We start from the raw sequence: 19,023 nt of genomic DNA on the forward strand, positions 1-19,023 counted from the left end.
ACATATACACACAAATGTATACTTGCAAGCACAGATGCAGACATAGACAAACAGATTCATAATCATATACCCAGAAACTGAGACAGTAATTAGGAAATTCATGTGCTTGTCTATCTTAAGGCAGCCAGTGCAGCTCCTTGCAGCTGCTGCTGCAGTTGTGCTTAGTCTTTTTGGTTTTGCTTTTTTCTCACTATCTCTAGCTTTTTAAAACATAAGTACCAGATGCAACAATGTAAAACAAACTACTACTCTTTAAACCTACTACCAGATCCCCTACATTTGACTTCTCCATTGTGTTGAATAATGGAACCATTATATCACCTGACTCTACTACCAAATTGCTAGGTGTCACGATTGATAACAATCTCTCCTTCGACTTTCATATCAATAATACCATTAAATCTGTAAACAGGAAACTTGGCTCTCTATATAGAATCAAAACTTTTTTAACCTTCCCAGCAAAAGTGAATCTTGCCCACTCACATCTTATTTCCACACTTCTATGCCTCACCTATCTACACTAATCTCAAGAAAAACAATCTCTCTAAACTGTCTACCACCTACAATAACATAGCTAGATTTGTTACTGGAAAACAATTTAGAACCCACCATTGTCAGAATCTGCAACAACTTAACTGGCTTGAACTGACAAACATGTTGCTTCTATCCCAACTTATGTTTGTCCAAAGAGCCTTTTACCAACCTCTTAATACACCTGCTCTTTCTAACCTCTTAAGCCCCTACTCAAACCTGAACTCACTCTGCTCTTCTAGCAAACTGCTAGTTACCTTAACCAAATCTAGTAACCTTGCTGGTGATTCCCTTTTCTCAAATGCCATTGGGAAACACTGGAATAAACTTCCTCCCGAACTTACTTCAATTGCATCTACTGCTCTGTTTAAACAAAAACTAAGAGTCCACCTTAAAAACCACTGGATATGTTCCTGCTCTAAGCCTGATTAAAATTTTTTTGGTTCTTTCTCCTCCTCATGGCTATTTGTCTCTCTCTTTCTGGCAATACATATCTCTTCTAATCTGTACCTTCTTTTGATTAATGTTCTCTCTTTTCCTTGGTTTCATGCTTTCTCTAATTGATTCCAAAGATGAAATTATATTGAACATGTGGTTTATACCTTTAAAATATAATTAATTATTCTTGTCTTGAGTGAAAGACCTACCACTTTTTTAATCTGTTTGTTAATCTGTTGTTATGTATTTTTTGTTATGTTGTATCCGTCCTGTCTACATGTGGAGCTTTTCTCCCCGGGCCTCTTCTGAAAATGGAAATATATCCAGATAGACTAGCCTGGTTAACAAATGTAAAATAAAATAAAATAAAATAAATAAATAATAATAAAACATTCAAAAAATCAACTGGAAGTGATCCATAATGGCAACAGTACTGTTCAAGTATAGCCAATGCTCGGACAAGTGAGAAAATGTTTATTCAATAATAATTTAACAATACATGAAGCGCTTTCATCCACTAAAAAGTGAACTTCATCAGAACATTGAATGCACTAAATCAATTAGTATTCAAATTAGTAAATTATGAATTATGAAATTTTGTTGTAGTTACAGGAAATACTGAATGAATGAACTATGAGCACTTGTCACTTTAACTGAGTCAATGGAGCGCTACGTTGGCGCCAAAAATATTTTAAATACTAATTGATTCAGTGCATTCAGTGTTCTGATGAAGTCCACTTTTTAAAACATGGGTAAGAATCATGCAAGCAGAAGACTGTTAAAATAAGCTTTCATTTCTTGCTTTTTCCCTCTTTTTCTGTTTTTTTTAAAGGAGCTTCACTGCTTGTGATAGTGAGTAAAACTGATGTTAGTTTCTTACTTTCTGTCAAAGCTTCGTGGAAGTTTATTTCATTGTTGTGAGGAGGCAGACCTGTTTTTCACTGAGCTCTTCTAATGCATTAATACCCTGAAGGGAATGTACATTCTCCATCAGGGTTTGACATTTCAGTTTGTCCATTTTCTAAAACATTTTCCTGCACACCACCCATATCATGTCTTATTTAGACACCCCCTTTCACCCCCTAAATGGCCCATCTCAATACCGGAAGATTACCAAATTCTGGTAATAACAGCCACACAAGTAAAAAACGCACTCTCCAAAGCTAGGAATACAGCATCCATGGGACCAGATGACATCCCGGGCTGTGTACTACATGAACTACAATATGAACTGGCACCTCACCTAAGTGTCATGTTTAATCATAGCCTCACCTCAGGTTTCATGCCCACTGAGTGGCTCAGAGCTACTGTTATCCCACTCCACAAGGGGGGAACACTTTGGATCCCGGAAACTACCGTCCCATCAGTCTGACAAGCCTTATCTGCAAGGCCATGGAGCGTATTATCATAGAACTTATAAACAAAGACATTGGCAACCTTCAAACACTGGACCCCACCCAGTTTGGGTTCGTGAAGGGCCAATCTTGTCTCCTGAACCTGATTGACTTCTTTGAATCAGTCTCCAGAGTCATGGACAAGGGTAAGGTGGTCCACACAGCCTATCTAGATGTTGCCAAGGCCTTTGACACCATCCCCCACTCTGGAATCATAGATAAACTTACTAAGCTGGGCATTAATCCCTACGTCACCCAATGGGTTGCTAACTGGCTTACTGATAGAACCCACACTGTAAAAGTAGCCGACTCCAAATCCATCTCCAGACAAGTGACAAGTGGAGTACCTCAGGGTTCAGTCCTGGGACCGCTCTTGTTTGGCATCTACTTTTCTGAAGTACAGGCCAACACTAAGGGACTCTGGCTAACAAAGTTCGCAGATGACTGCAAACTGGGAGCCATTATTGAATCCCCAAATGATGTGGATACTCTACAAAAGGGCTTTACAGAAACAGATGCTTGGTGCCAGAGTCATGGGCTCATGCTCAATGCCAAAAAATGTATAGTTATCCCCTTTGGGAAAAAACATGTATCCATGAATTACCATATAGGTGGCAGTACACTAAACACTGAAAGTGTGATAAGAGACTTAGGGACACAGGTGGACAGTGGTCTCACCTTCGATAACCACATCGCCACAACAGTCAGGAAATCCTTCTATGTGGCACACCTCATCACGAAGGGCTTTTCATCCAGAAAAAAGGAGGTCATTGTCCCACTGTACTCATCCCTCATTAGACCCATTATAGAATACAACGCCCCATTTGGTATGTACCTCTGAAGACATATGCAACAACTGGAAAGGCCGCAGAAATACCTCACTAAAAGAATCACAGGCCTAAAGCAGATGCCCTACGCTAACCGCCTTAAAAAGCTCCAGCTATACTCTGTCGCATATCGTCTACTCAGAGGCAATCTCTGCTTAACATACAAGGCCATGTCAAACCCAGAGCTGTTGAACATGCTACACTTAAAGAAATCCCAATCCCTCAGAGCCACACACTCCAGGGATCTAAACTTTGTCATCACAATAAACAAAACATGCTGGAGGGATAGGTTCCTGACCCAGAGACTCCCCAGACTCTGGAATAGATTGCCCATACATGTCAAGCAGAGTGCCTCTTTGGCCCTCTTCAAAAGGAACCTTGACTATTGGATGGGAGAAAGGAAATTCACCCCGGGGATCATGTCATTCGCCCTGCTAGACAGGGGTCCAGGGAAGTAAATAGTGTAGGAAAAAATAGCCAGGGAATTGTTATTATATAGCCTAGTACCAACCTATGAACCTATGAACCTATGACACAAGCCCAATAAAAATAAATGAAAATAAAATCAAATGCTTGTGTGTAAAATAGTCAGATGTTATTTTTCTCAATATTAAAGTGGCTCTCATGGTATCTAAAAGATGATTTTTTTCTGAAGGTGGTACACAAAGTGTTGCATTTTATAGATGTGATTTCATCTTGTGGTCACCTAGAAGGACAGCATTACTCCTGTTGTTCTTGTGTGATGGTATGCAGTTTTAGTGGCAACTAAAGTATTTTCCTACTGTTGGATGATATGCAGTCAGGATTCAAATAACAGACTTCTCAAATTTAGAAGCACCTTTGAAAGGATGCATGCCTAAGGAAAACATTAACCACTGCATAACAAAAGCAGGGGATATACTGGGAAAATAAACTACAGAGACGTACAGGGCACCTGCATTAGATCAACACTGCACTGCACACCTCTGTATTGTACAACTGTGATGGCAACAAAATCAGACAGAGGAAACCAGTACAAAAATAGAAGGAGGTTCAGGGAAAATGTAGCTGTCAATTCTCATAGATGCTGTTATGATCCTACTTTTGACATAAAAAAATGTCATTTACTGGAACACAATATTACTGTAAAGGGATTCAGGAGTACAGAAACAAAGGGATGGCACCAACTAGTACAATTATGTCTCTTGTAAAAATTTGTAATGCAGGAATTCATAATATGGAATGGGAAATAGCCAAAAGTAGATGTCAGTCCTTTAGTCTATCTTTTTTAGCAGTCAGACATCCCCTTGGGACACACAGATGCAGCCTTGCCTTGGATTCTGATTTTAGAGAAAACACATTCTGCCTTTCATGCTAAACTAAACAAAGATTTCTTATTAGCTTTATTAATGTGGATATCTTGGTTATGGTTTGGTACTCATACTGTGTCCATTCGTATTTATGGTTTGGCACTCTTTCTAGTGATGTCTCCAGGGAAAATTACCAAGTACTCTTGCTGGTATCAGACTCTTTCTAAAGAATTTTACATTCACTGTCTTTTAGGAGAGAGTCGTGATATTGATAACTGTGAATCCTGATCAAATTTAATACAAAGAGTTTAGTTTGGAAACCTAGACACTTGCAATTCCTTTTAGAACATAAAATATCACTTCTACTATCACTTCTACTTCTTTGGTTAGCAAAAAGACAAAAAAATGTCCCTAAAACAAGATTTCGTATGCAAAAAGTATTTTTTTTTTAATTATGGAAAAAGAGCTAAATGACTGAGTGATGGTATATTCACTCGCTACTGTACAGGGGTAGGTATAAATGACCAAAGGACAAGGGACAATTGCACTCAGTAAAACCTTGGATACAGCCATATACAGACACTTTCCTATGAACCTATGCTTGAATAAAGGTTTCTTTGTCCACATCCTAGCTCAAGACCACTCAGCTTTCCAGAGGTGCCAGAAGCTGTTGAAGACTGAGGGTGGTGGAGGGTGAGAGAGGCACTTAGTGATCTAAAAAGGGCAATTTTTAAAACTATTTACTACCACAATGTTGGTTCACTTGGAGGATATTTAAAGCTTAGCCAATTTCCGTTTTGGTGCTTGAATTATGATTTCCTGATTGGTCTTACCTATCCCATGGCTGTTAATTGTATATTAGCCCTAGTGAGAATAAATGTGATCATACTATAGATAATTTGAGGGGACCCATGTGAGGGATGCAGCATTTAGGAACTGCCTCTATCCATTAGTGGCATGAGGAGCAATCCTGGAGTACATTTTCTATTACCAATCCTTAGATCCAAGTTGTATTTGAATATGGACAGGGATGAGCTTTGTTTTACTTGAATGGATAGTCTGTTCTGGAACAGTGGTAGCCTCTGTGACATATATCCATCTCCCCACAACATTCAGTTTAGATACCTGGACTGAGTATTTCTGATGCCCTTTGACTTGCTGATGTTCAGTAGGTCCATCTGTATTAAGTTGGAGGATGCCTTGTATGCCAGACATGTCACCTCTAAGCACTCTGTAGGATACTGAGTATAGTGATAAATCTTTGAGGTGATCCATGCAACACCTATTGTTTAGGACTTGTATCCTTTTAGTAAGGTATCTATGTGGGCATTGCAATTGTTGCATGGGTCTGGACAGATACATGCCAAAGTAGGTATTATACAAAATGATTGACCTAATGAGGGCTTTGTAAAGGGGGACATTAACATCTCTAGATCTAGTCACAATCAATTTATTTATTAGCTGTGCAATATAAAAAGACTTTCTTATGACTCTGGGTACATATTGGACAAAAGTTAGGTCACTGTACGCACAAGTTCCCAAATGCCAAACAACTTAGTCATTTCTCAGGGACATTGTCAGTTTTGGCAGTTTTCTGGAGTAGATGACTTCCCAAAGGATATGATAATGTATTTCTTGGAGTTTAGTTTCAATTCATGATTCTGGCACCCTTTATTGTTTGGGACAAACCTTCCTGCATGATGGTTAAGTCATTTGGGATTCAGTAACTGCTCCTAGCTTGCAGTCATCTCAAACTTAGTCGGCCAAAGCCCTTTGGTATTTCCTTTTACTTTTGAGAGGTATATGCCAAACAGAAAATGTCTCAGCACCGAACCCTGGGGATTCCATCGATGACTGGTCTCTTCCCCTATTTTGATCTCCTGCATCCTGTGAGCAAGCATACATGTATGCATTCTTTGATTCACCTTCCTGATTGTATTAACCTGATTGTATTAAATTATATTCCTTGTATAATACAGCACCACTTGTTAGAATGTGTCTTAAATTTGTAGTTTGGAAAAGTCTTCTAGTAAGCAATGAAACTAAATGTATGAACCAATAATGACAAAACTATCCATTTCAGAAAATTTCAACCATAAAAGGCCACTCAAACTTCTGTCATTACAATCCACCAATATCAGTAAATGTGCAAAATCTCTGCAGAAGTAAGCCATCTAAATAATTCCACATTAAAGGGATCTGTAACTAATGAAGAGGTTGCTGCTAGCAAACAATTTTAAATTTCATTGTTTCACCTACAAATAAAGTGTCTGTTGCCCTTGAAGAATAAACTGCCTATGCTGTGGTGGTGCTGCAGTAGTGTTGTCACCTCACAGTTAGACGTTGCCCATTCGAATCTCAGTTAGAGCGTTTTTTGTGTGGCGACATGCGTGAATGGGCATTCTTTCATTGAAGTTGTGCGTTAGGTCCGGCAAGCCAGCATGTAAAAATCTACTGCCAATCATTAGCGGACCGGAGTTCCGCTGTGGCGACCCCTAACCGGAAAAAGCCGAAAGACGCAACAACAACAACATTAAAAAATAATAAGCTAGTAATTTTGCAATGGGGAGTGGATGGCAAACTGATAACAGAAACATAGGTAACTCCTCGAAAGGAGGACATTCATAGGACTGCAGCATCTCCCTTTAAAGTACAACACAGTACAGTAGCAGCAATCCAGCTGTATACTGTGGGAGTAGAACCCACAGCCTTCTGCATCAAAAGCAAGTGTACTACCTGTTGTGCTACTAACAATGCAAATGACATGGCATAAGTTCACTAAACTTCTCTTCCCCTGAAGCTCTCAGCTCCTTGTAAAATCCACTTGACACTCAACTAAGTCTCTCAACTTTACAGCACAAGAAATCAGGAAAAAGCCAACATTTATTGGGGGAGGGGGCAAAAGCCCAAAACCAGGGACACATTTTAAATATTGCTTGTATAATCTTAGAAAGTTGCTAAAATAAAGTGTTCTGTTACCATGTGTTTCCTGAAAGATAGGAAGACTGAAACTTAAAAGGCTATCATTCTTTAATGAATTCAGTTCTCACTGATTTGCCAGAAAACCACAACTTTTAAGAGGAACAGACCAAAAGTATGAGACAAATAGTCTGTGAAAATCTGGACAGTTAAGAGCTATGGACTCAACTCCCTAAATCACAAGTGGTGGTATGGGTGGAGAATTCAGGCTCTTGTTTAAGCCTGAGTAACACTAACTACCAGGTATACCTAACTGGGGCATTTTACACACACACACACACACACACACACACACACACACACACACACACACACACAGACACAGGAGCAGCATAACTCCTGCAAATAAAAGAACAAAACTCTCCTTACTGGCATGAGGCTCTGGCAGCACCAACAAAATAGCGGCAGTATAACTTCTGTAACACGGAGCAATAAGAGAAGAAGAACAGCTAGTTTAGTTAGTTTAACTTCCGTGCGCGAATCCATGTTAGGGTGAAAACTCCTCTTCATTAATTTTTCCTGACAGGTCTTGCAGTTTAAAAGGGGGGGGGGCTCCCCCTCCTCTTGAGTCTATGATTCCGGCACCCATGCAGATTCTCTGTTCTGCCTGCCAAGTCACTACCTTAACATAAATTTCTGGGAAAAGAAAGGGAACAAGCCATTTCAGTACCAGTCATGAGGGCTAAAATGACATTTGATTTTAGAACTTTCCAAAGAAGTAAAAATAAATTTCCTACTCTGGATGCCAGTCCCTATGTGCCTAATGCAGGACTTAACCTAAGTGTTAATTATAATTGTTAATCCAGAGGCTTTCCCAGTTTATTTTACTCCTCTGATGGGTGATTTTCCAGCCATCATTAATGGGATAGCTTTATATGCTCGGGTGTTAAGGTTACAACCCACTGTCCTTCACGACCTTTATGAAGCTTGATTGCTATAACCCCCTGTTTATATTTCCTACTTCTAATGGAATTAGCAGTTTAACTTTATTTAAGTTGTAGTTCACGGACTACATCAATGTATTCGCTCTTTTCCCTTTCTCGTCTGATTATATGACACATTGTGTTAGGACAGGTAGACACATCTGCATTTTGTTCTGGATAGTGGATGAAAGAGTCTACCAGACCACTTACTTGGTAAAAAAACCACTGTTAATACACACACACACACACACACACACACACACACACACACACACCAATACATAATTGTATGGGTGGGTGGGTGTGTATGTATATTGTAGGGCTTCATAAAACATCCAAACTAAAAACAAGTTAACAAGAAAAAAGTCAAGAAAAAACAGACATCACTATTTATTTGTTTATTTATTTTATTTATTTCCACTTTGATGACCGGGGAGGTCCACTGGGCTCAAAGAGCCCGTTTTCAATGGAGGCCCGGGGAGAAAAGCTCTACAATACAGAATACAAGTTACATAAAACAAAATACAATACATGGTTGCAAAGGTATCCCTAAAACAACATGTAGCTATTAAATAGCAAAACTAAGCAAAGTTGGATTGCAACAGAAAAAATATATAATACATATTTACATGTTTACAGTTGAGAACAATAGAACAGAGTTAAATTTTTACAGAGGTTAGAAACATATGAGAACGCTATAAAGTAACATTAAAATAGGGTTAATCCCTGGTGAGTAAGGAAGAATGAAAACTTATGTGTAATGAATGTAATCATGCATTAAGCAGTCTAGGTAGGTAGAGTGCAATTGCACTTCCATTTATAGGAGAGGTAGGAATGGAGCTGTGTTTTAAAGAGTTCAGAGTTTTCAGAGATTTTTAGCGATGGAGGGAGAGAATTCCATTTTTTGGATATGGAAAAGGATAGAAGTAGCTGACCAGCGAGACAATTTGGTTTGTATACAGAGATTAGATTTTGGTGGGCAGATCTTAAGGCTCTGTGTGGGGTGTATAATGGTAAGATGTTAGTGCTGGACATTTAGTTGGTTTGAAAATAAACTTGTGAGCTGTGGTGAGTTGGAGGTAGTCTAGGTAGTTGGGAAGTCCTAGCCATTGCAGCTGGTGGAGAGGTATACAGTGGTGAGTGGAGTATTTGGATGTGGTTGTGAACTTTGAGATTTTATTGTAACAGGTTTCTAGTTTAGAAGATATGGAGGAAGATAAGTTGGTTAGTAGGGGAGCACCGTACATCAGTGAGGGTAGTAAGTAAATCGTGGCGAGGGTCTGTCTAGTTGAAGGGGAGAGGAAGTGTGAGTTTCTGTATAGCATGCCAAGTTTCTGATGGGTTTTCTTAATATTTAGCTGAATATGGGTATCAAATGTTAGATGTTCGTCAATAGTACCCCCAAGAAGTTTAGCAAAAGGAACAACTTCTATAGTGGAGTTGGCATGGCTGATAATATTGAAGGAGGTTTTGCCGAGGGGGAGAGATTTTGAGGGGGAGAATAGTAGGATTTGTGATTTGTTGGCATTCAGAGAGAGATGATTTTGAAGCATCCAGTTGAAAGCAGTTTGAGTTTGCATTTTCCAATACACAACCTTGATACATGCAAATGGAAAACAATATTTTTGCAGCCCCCCAATCCTCTACATCCCCCACTAAATTAAATATGCCAACTCTTAGATCGTATAATACCATAGAAAGGGCATATTCCCCAACACTGGTATTTTGGAGATCTTGCACAAATATTGACAGCTTCCTTGTTAACCAAATGAAGTCAGGAAAAAAGGTGCTGACTAAGTTACAATTAAGCTGAAGTAAGGAATTCCCATATATACACATTATATATATATATATATATATATATATATATATATATATATATATATATATATACATTGTGTGTGTGTGTGTGTGTGTGTGTGTGTGTGTGTGTGTGTGTGTGTGTGTGTGTTTGCATATCTTCTGTTGCCATTAGTTTAGTCATGTGAATCACATATATATATCTGTGGGAGGGATGATGCTTCAAAACGTTGGCTGCTTCGCAGGCTATTCAACAACATAGTTACAGAGCTGCCAAAATGGTGATCCATAGGTTCATAGGTTCATAGCTATACCCTAGGCTAACAACCAGCTAAGCCTTATAAGCCTAGCCACTCAACCCAACCCAATTGTGTCCTTATTTATCATGGGCATTTATTAGGAGGGAGGTATGTTAGTTGGGATGTTTCTAAAGGTTATGTGAGGAAGGGGGATATATTAGTCTGGGCATAGTTGCTGTCTACCTCTATCTATAAGCAACATGGGGGGTCAGATCCAGGATGAATTTCCAATTTCTCATCCATTGGTCAACGTTACAGTTAAATATGGTTAGCGATGGACTCTGGTTCACATGGATGGGGAGCCTGTTCTAGAGCATGGTGAGCCTCTGAGACACACATCTGTGTTGCCAACATGTCCAATTTATGCTGCAAGCAATATTTAAATCCTTATATCTAGTTAGTCTAATGATGTTTATTTTGCTGACATGTAAAAGGTCTATCAGAGCTAGATACAAGGGTACCTTGTATGCCAGACATAGATCACCTCTCAGTAACCTGTAGGAGACCAAGTATAGAGATAAGGCTTTAATGCAACCCATATAGGACAATGTGTTTATAGCCTGGATTCTCCAACTGTTGCACATGTCTGGTCACGTACATGCCAAAGATGGCATTATACTCAATGATGGGTCTGATGAGGGCTGAATAAAGTGGCACTATGACTTCCTTGGATCTGGATGCCATGCCCATACTTATAAGTTGGGTGACAAAGAATGATTTTCTCACTACCTTGGCCACATGTTGGTCAAAGGCAAGATTACTGTCCACATATGTATGTAGGTTCATCAGTTCATAGACAAATACTAGCCTACCAGTCTACAGACTATTACAAATCTAGCCGATAAACAGAGATCAGACTCAAACTCTATACCTTGTATCTTTGAGGTGAAGACCTTAACGATTATGCCAACCCCTTCACAAAACTATGTACTTGTAACTGCATGTCATCTCATTTCTTACAATACCTGTCAGCTATAACTGTTGATAGATCTTTCCAGACCCCTGAATACCACGGCATCTCTTAGGGGTGTTTTATCAATGCAGTAATTAGCCTAAGTGGTTGTTTTCCCAAAAGACACTGTAATGCATTTCTTTGCATTAAGTTTTAATCCATGACTTTGGCAGCAAACATTTGTCTGTGTTAAGCCCTCTTGTAAGCTGTTTGTGTCATGGGGGAGTCTGTGGTAGCTCCCAGTCTGCCATCTGCAAACTTGATCAGCCAAAGGCCCTTGACAGCCTTTACCTCAAAGAAGTAGATGCCAAATAGAAGCAGTCCTAACATGGAGCCCTGAGGTACCCTGCTGGCGACCAGTCTCTTAGTGGAGGTGGGAACACCAATCCTAACTTCCTGGGTTGTGTTTGTGAGCCAGCTGGCAATCCATTGATTTATGTAAGGGTTTATGCCTAGTTCAGTGAGTTTGTCAACTGTACCTGAATTGGGTAGCCCATCGAATGCCTTAGCCATTGCCTTGATGACCTTCTTAAAGAAGTCCACTAGGTTTAGAAGGCATGAACTTCCCTTGACAAAGCCAACTGGGTTAGGTCCAGTGTCTAAAGTTTGCCTATGTCTTTGCTGATCATTTCCATGATAATTTGTTACATGATTTGCATATTGGACTAGTCAGACTAATGGGTTTGTATTTTCTGGAGTCAATTGATGCTCCACCCTTGTGAAGTGAAATAACCCTTGCAGTCTTCCATTCTAATGGCACAAAGCCTGTTTTGAGGCTGTAGGTGAAACATGACTCAAGTGGTCCTGATGGGTTATGTTTCAAGCTATTTAGGAAGCATCCCAGAATATTGTTGGGGCCCACTGAAGCTTTGTATTTAGTCTTAGCGAGTACCATCAGGACCTGCTCCCTGTTAACAGTTGAGAGGGTTATGCTGATTGGTATTTCATGGGGGGAATAGGGATGATGTTTGAGCTGAGTTTGTCAACCAGAAGATTCACTCCATTGCTCTGCTCAGTAAAGATGGCACCACTGACCACCAGTTCAACATACTACTGTGTGCTGCCTTTGAGGTTACATACATAGCTGTAGAAGACCTTATGGTTCTTTGTAGCCTGTGAGGATATCTTGACCTTGTAATTGGTTTTGTTGGACTTAATCAGTCCTCTTAGCTTCCTGCTCAATTAGAAAGCTTTTGTCATTATTGGAGTTGCTTTTCGTGATTTTAACCATGACTTTTTCCTTTTGTTATATACTCTATTAAGGTTAGAATTCTACTAGTGTGATTTGTTTTTAGAGTTTGTTTGGGATTGCTTCTAGTAGGAACAGCAGCCTATATACAAGTATTTACATGGTTGTACAGTGTCTCTGTGAACAATTCAGGGTTAGGGGCATTGAATTCTGCTTAATAAGATGTAGTTTGCTTTGAAATAATTTCTAACTGTTACAGGGTTTGCTGGGGTTACTGAGTTATTTCTATTTTGAAGGAGACAACTTTCTGATCCAACCTCAACAGTGAGGACATGACAGTTGGTGTGTGTGTGTGTGTGTGGGTGGGGGGGGGGGGGCACATTCCCATATTGGTGTGTACCAGGTCCAGTTTATTTGAACCTCTGGTGGGTGTGTGCACTATCTGATCAAGTGTATTTATGTTAATAAAGTCCAGGAATTGTTGTGCCTGTAAGCCTGAGGCAGTGTACACTTTACCTGAAGTTTGAGGAAGTGTATGTTTCCCAGTGTATAGAGGAATAATTAAAACCTCCCATGAACCGGGTATTTGGGTTAATGGTGAGTGCCTTCAGTAGGTCTAGGTACAAGCTATGGGATTCTTGGGACATAGAGAGTGACCTATAGTTTGTTAGGATATGGTATATGACTTTGTCTATGGTGATTTGCACATGGATAGACTCTAGGGCATCATCTGGTTTAACCAACCTAGAGTTATACTTGTTGCTAATGCAGGCTGAGACTCCTCCACCTTTTGTCCCTGTCTGTGTAGCTGATGGTCTAAATGTGTGGAAGGCACTGAAACCTTGCACTTCCTGAGTACTTTCTGTGGATTTAGACCATCCCCGGGATTCAATAAAGGTTTTTTTCCATGCCAGAATAGTGCAGCTGCTTCTGCATGGAATATGGACACTGAGCGATCCAGTAAACAAGGCTGGGGGCATGCACGAGCCTGCTACTAATATTCTGGCATGGACACTACTGAATAATGCTAATTACCTAATTTGCTGGTGAAAACCATGCAAATGAGGTGAATTAGTGATTCAGTAAGCAGGCAGGCATCTGTGCCAGAACAGTGTCCGTTGCAGAAATGAATTTGGTTACTAACCATGTACATTTCTGCAAAAATGAAAATGGGGGCATAACAGCTCAAAGTAAAGCATGTGTTATATCCATTAGGCATGCTAATGGCCAAAAATATGGCCATTGGCATGGAAAAGAGTTGCAAAATTATAAAAATCAAAGGTTTTTTTGGCTGATTTTAGCCGTTTAAGCATAGCGCAGCGCTGCGTAAATGAGATTGTGCCAAAAATTTAAAAAAATGTGAAAAGACAATTTTAAGTGAAATCTGCATTTTGCCATTATAGTGTATGGCATGCAGAATCAAAACAATAACAGGTAACCATGGTTGCTAAGGAGAAAGGCTCTGATGTAGTGGTGTAACAAGGGGCTAAGACAGTGGGGTATGCAAATGAGCAAATTTTACTGAATCACAAAATGGGAGACCATTGTCTGACTGCACCTAACCATGTAGGAGCTATAAGACAGTGGTGTAAGCAGAAGAAGCAGCTGATGGTTTACCTTTACATGTGCGTAACGCACATGTTTGAAAGCCGGAAGGTCGAAAGAACGTTTTCAAGATTGCAAAATCTTGAAAAAAAATGCATCGAATGTGCAATGAGCGAATGTCACTATGCATTCGCTCATTGCAGATTCGGCATTTTGGGTGCGGATTGCACTATAGTGGGGATCAGGAAATGGTCCCTTTCCTCACTGCAGTGTGATCTCAGAGTTAGAATATTAAAGTAGGGGTGTGTGGGGGGTGCAGGGGGGCTTGCCCCCCTGCATTACGATATGTATTTGAACTTGTAGTTGAAAAATCAGTGAATCTGCTTTTTGATTTGCTGATTTTTGAACTATGGTGACATTCGAAGTTTCACTTTCGTGCTTTTGGCTCACCCAACTGCGCGATCGCAGAATTGATTCTCGGCTTTTCAAAGGTAAACCACAGCTGACATGAAAAGGGGGTGTGTAATGCTTGGTGTAAGCACATTGGAGCTCCACAGCTTCCATTTGAACTTAGCTAAGCACAGCTAAGCAAGGGTGTGTGTCTGAGGCTGTATTTACTTAGTCCATGAAATGAGGAGGGTGTTCGCATCCAGGGGAGGGCCACTTCTGCTTAAAACTGTTTACTTTAGCTAAACAGGTTTGGGCAGCATGCACTGGGTCTTAAACAAAACAAAAAAATGGAAATAACAGAACTGTGTACATTTGGGCAGCGGGTTTGAGCAGTGCACCACAGAGCTTAAAAGGGGAGGAAATGGGAAGGGAAAAAAATTAAAAAAAACAGGAAATACCAGAATAACAGCAATCAAGTACAAATAACATAGCTGGTAGGTGGAATGCATCATATTCAGACAATCATACAGGCAACACTTGCAGCACAATATAAACTATGCAAAAACCTGTCAGTCTAGTTTTTCCCACAAACTCTGCACCATTACTGTACACACTCGGGGGAATTTTAACCAACAAAATGTTAGGGGCTGCTGTTGCTTTGATACATCAGTATGTGTTAGAGGCTGAGAGCAGTCAGGAGGATAATGCTGACAACCGCCCCAGACTGAGGAGAAGAGTGTTTAGACCCAGTGTAACCTACCAGGGGCTACATGATCTAGAGATAGTAGAGCACTACATGGTAGACAGGGACATACTTCATCAACTCATTGAGCTGTGCCAGCCTCACCTCAGACCCAGAGCCAACAGAGGGGAACCCATCCCAGTGGATACCAAGGTTTGTGTAGCCTTAAGAATACTAGCTACAGGTACTTTCCAAAGACCTACTGGGGACATCATGGGTGTCTCACAGGCATCTGCATCCAGGGTACTCCACCAGTTCCTGGATGCCATGCTACCACATGCCGGTAAGCACATTTACTTCCCCAGCACACATGAGGAGAGGACCAGCAATATCCGCCTCTTCCAATGTGAAGCAGACTACCCAGAGGTACTGGGTGCCATAGACTGCATGCACATCCACATCAAAGCACTACCTGGTGAGCAGGGTAGGATCTACCAAAACCACAAGGGCTTTCACTCCAACAACTGCCAGGTCATGTGCAGTGCCCAGGGCATTATCATGAATGTGTGTGCTGGCAGCCCTGGAAGCTATCATGACTCCCACATCTGGTGTTCCTCACAGCTGTATCAGGGATTTGCCAGGAGGGACATCCCGTATGGCCATTTGGTGGAGGATGCTGGCTATGCACTGGAGCCGTGGATGATGACACCCATCAGAAATGCACAGATACCCACTCAAGAATGACATAATGAAGCACACGCACAAACCAGGATCACTATAGAGCATGTTTTTGAGATGCTCAAGTCATGGTTCCACTGCCTTGACATATCTGGTGGAGCCTTGCAGTACTCTCCAGCCACATGTGCACACATGTTCGTAGTATGTGCCATGCTACACAATATGATCCTGCAGAAACAGCTACAGTAGGAACAGCATGGGGAAGGACCATGCAGTCCCCCACCATTGCCAAGGTCCCCACAGGCACAGAGGGACTTGGAGGAGGAACGCCCTGAGCCAACTCCTGTAGGCAGACAGTGGAATGCCCAGTATGTCCTGGCCTTGGCAAAGAGGCAAAGCATAAGCACACACACAGACACTGTAGGGACCCAGGGACTGACACCTCTCTCTGACTCACATACACAGTAAAATGGATGCCACACACATCACACTACCTGTACCTTACCATGTATAGGCAGTATACTGTGTGCATCCGACATAGGCAGCCCTCAAGCACCGTCCTCACAACTGCCACAGGCACAAGGTAAATCAGTCTTCTTAACAATAAATGAATGGATTAGTATGTTCTGGTAGCATATCTATGATATTGCTGCATGCATTAAGGGAATGGGGTGACCTACTGGGATAGCAGCAGACAACTGACAGCTATGTGGGACACCAGGAAATGTTTTCCCAATATTGGCTTCCCCACACTATACAGTAGTACCCAATGTGACAAATCCCACTGCAGTATATGTGGGGGGCCAACTAACTGGGGGCTCATTAGTCACAAGCATGGATATCAGTGTGGGGGTCCCATTCTCATCCCTCAGCCTCACCCAGCAAGTCAGCTATAGAAAACCATAAAGAAATGTCTTGCAAAGGCCCACAAATGGTGACAATGATGAAATATCTCCCTACAGGCTTACACAGTGATAGCCCAGCAGGTCATGTAGTTGCAGTAAGGTTCTGAAGGGTAAAAAGTCTGAAACTCAAATGTATGTCATTACAATCTGACCTGTGGTCTTTAGTGATATGCCTCTAGTCTCTAAGACAGGGCACAGTGCTATGCTAAATGGAACCAAAATGTAAAGCAAATATCAACACAGTCTCTGCAAATGTGTACAGTTGACAGGTGTGCCCACCCATATTCCCATACAAATGCAGTAACATGTATGTTTACAGGGAAACAGCAGCAGAGCACACATTGCCAGGGCTGTTTCAATCAACATGACAACTTGTTGCATGCCCACAATATGCAGGGGTCAATAAGCTATGTATATGTGTGGTTAATACTGTCAGGATGTGGCCAGCACTTACCCCGGCTGTTGTGTCGTAGTGGCCTAGGTACAGTACAGTGGCTGACAGGGCCATGTTCCAAGAACTGCAGTGCCAGCTATTCTGCATGTTGGCTACACCTATGGTAGGAATTGTACACACTGTCCAGATGTCAATATCTGTTAATGCAGGAAAGCTGTACAGGTCATGGACAGGGGACCACAATATGGAGAGTACACAGTGCCTTCCATACCTCTCAACTGTACAAACCTATTGCAGAATGTCCAGAGGTTTGCATCATAATTGTGGTCTGTAAAACATGAAACAGTGGTTGTCTGTCAATTCACTGGCAAATCATGTAAGACTAAGGCCAGAAAATAATGACAGATTGTAGTGTCAGACTTCATACCCTATAGAAACATGTATGCTAATGCAAAACCTGTAATTGAATCACCTTTCTAGGTTTCTAAGGCCAATACTTAAAAATGGTCCATATTTAGGCCTCTGTCCCCCAATTACTTATGGCTTTGTTCAGATGTCTGGCACTCAAAAGTTAAGAGGTATGATGCCTAGTAGGGCAGCAGGTACCTGAAGGCCAGTGCACTGCCAGTGTATAAAAAGCTACAACCTATCTGTGTCAGCTCTGACAACATGTCACTGGCCAACAGCCATACCACTGGAATGACAGGTTGTCATAGAAGGAGCACAAGTATGCCTTGTATATCTGTTCTGCTTGTCCTAACATTGCATTTGCCTGCCAACTATTTGCAAAACAAGAAAGGGTCATGTCAAAACAGCAATGGCAGACAGTGGGGAAGCAGACATCAAACTCATAAGAGCAAACAAGCAATTACCAAACCGGTCTCCCAACTGTCTGTGTTTAGCAGAACATTATTAATACCCTGTCCCTATGTGTGAGCCTTTGTCTGACTGTCATATTTGGGCCTTTCCAAATGTCAGTCTGTGATGGTATGACAGCTAGGCCCATGTGTAGCTTCATAACAACATATAGCAACACAATCCATCTAAGGACCACAGCAAATGGAGTGGTACAATGATGGACAACCTGCTAAATAGGTACACTCAGAGATGTGAAGTCCACAACCATGTGTGCAATGTAATGGCATGCCCCCTGCCCACATCAGAATTGCAAATACATAACAGCAGCCACTGTGATCAAAGCCTATGACTGGACTACAGAAGGACAAAGAGACACACATAAGGGGAAGGGGAACCACTGGCCAGACAAATGGAGAATTTGAACACCAGAACACATTGTGCAGTAACATGGGTGCCATGCAGTGTAAGGAGTCACTAAACATCACCTGCAAATACACAGCACACACCCATGTAAGTGGAGGTCCACAACAAAACAGAACCCAAACAATGGACACCTCAGAGGCAAAATCACATGAGAACTCCACAAACCTACTCACCACAGACCATATAGACTCCACACACCAGGGTCTTGCAAACACAAAGGCCTTACCACAAACCCCAAACACCTACCCTACACAGATAGGCTAACTGCACTGTCCCTCTACCCCATTCCATACAGACTCTGCTGAGGTGATCCCTGTCTGGCATATAAAGCAATCCAGACCCTGCCTTGATGGGACTGTTGCACATCTGGAACTCAAGGCCCACTCCATCAACCTGTAGGTGCAGCATCAACCTGGGCTGTAATATCAGTACAGCTTGTTGGTGCGACAGATATGTGTACCACACACTCTCCAGCTGTGGAATACACTCCCTGTCAACAGCAGGCAAAATGCCTCAATACCCCAGTG

Source organism: Protopterus annectens, chromosome 2.part2, assembly GCF_019279795.1.
Source record: "Protopterus annectens isolate FY-2018-M chromosome 2.part2, PAN1.0, whole genome shotgun sequence".
In the NCBI taxonomy this organism is placed as follows: Eukaryota; Metazoa; Chordata; order Ceratodontiformes; family Protopteridae; genus Protopterus; species Protopterus annectens.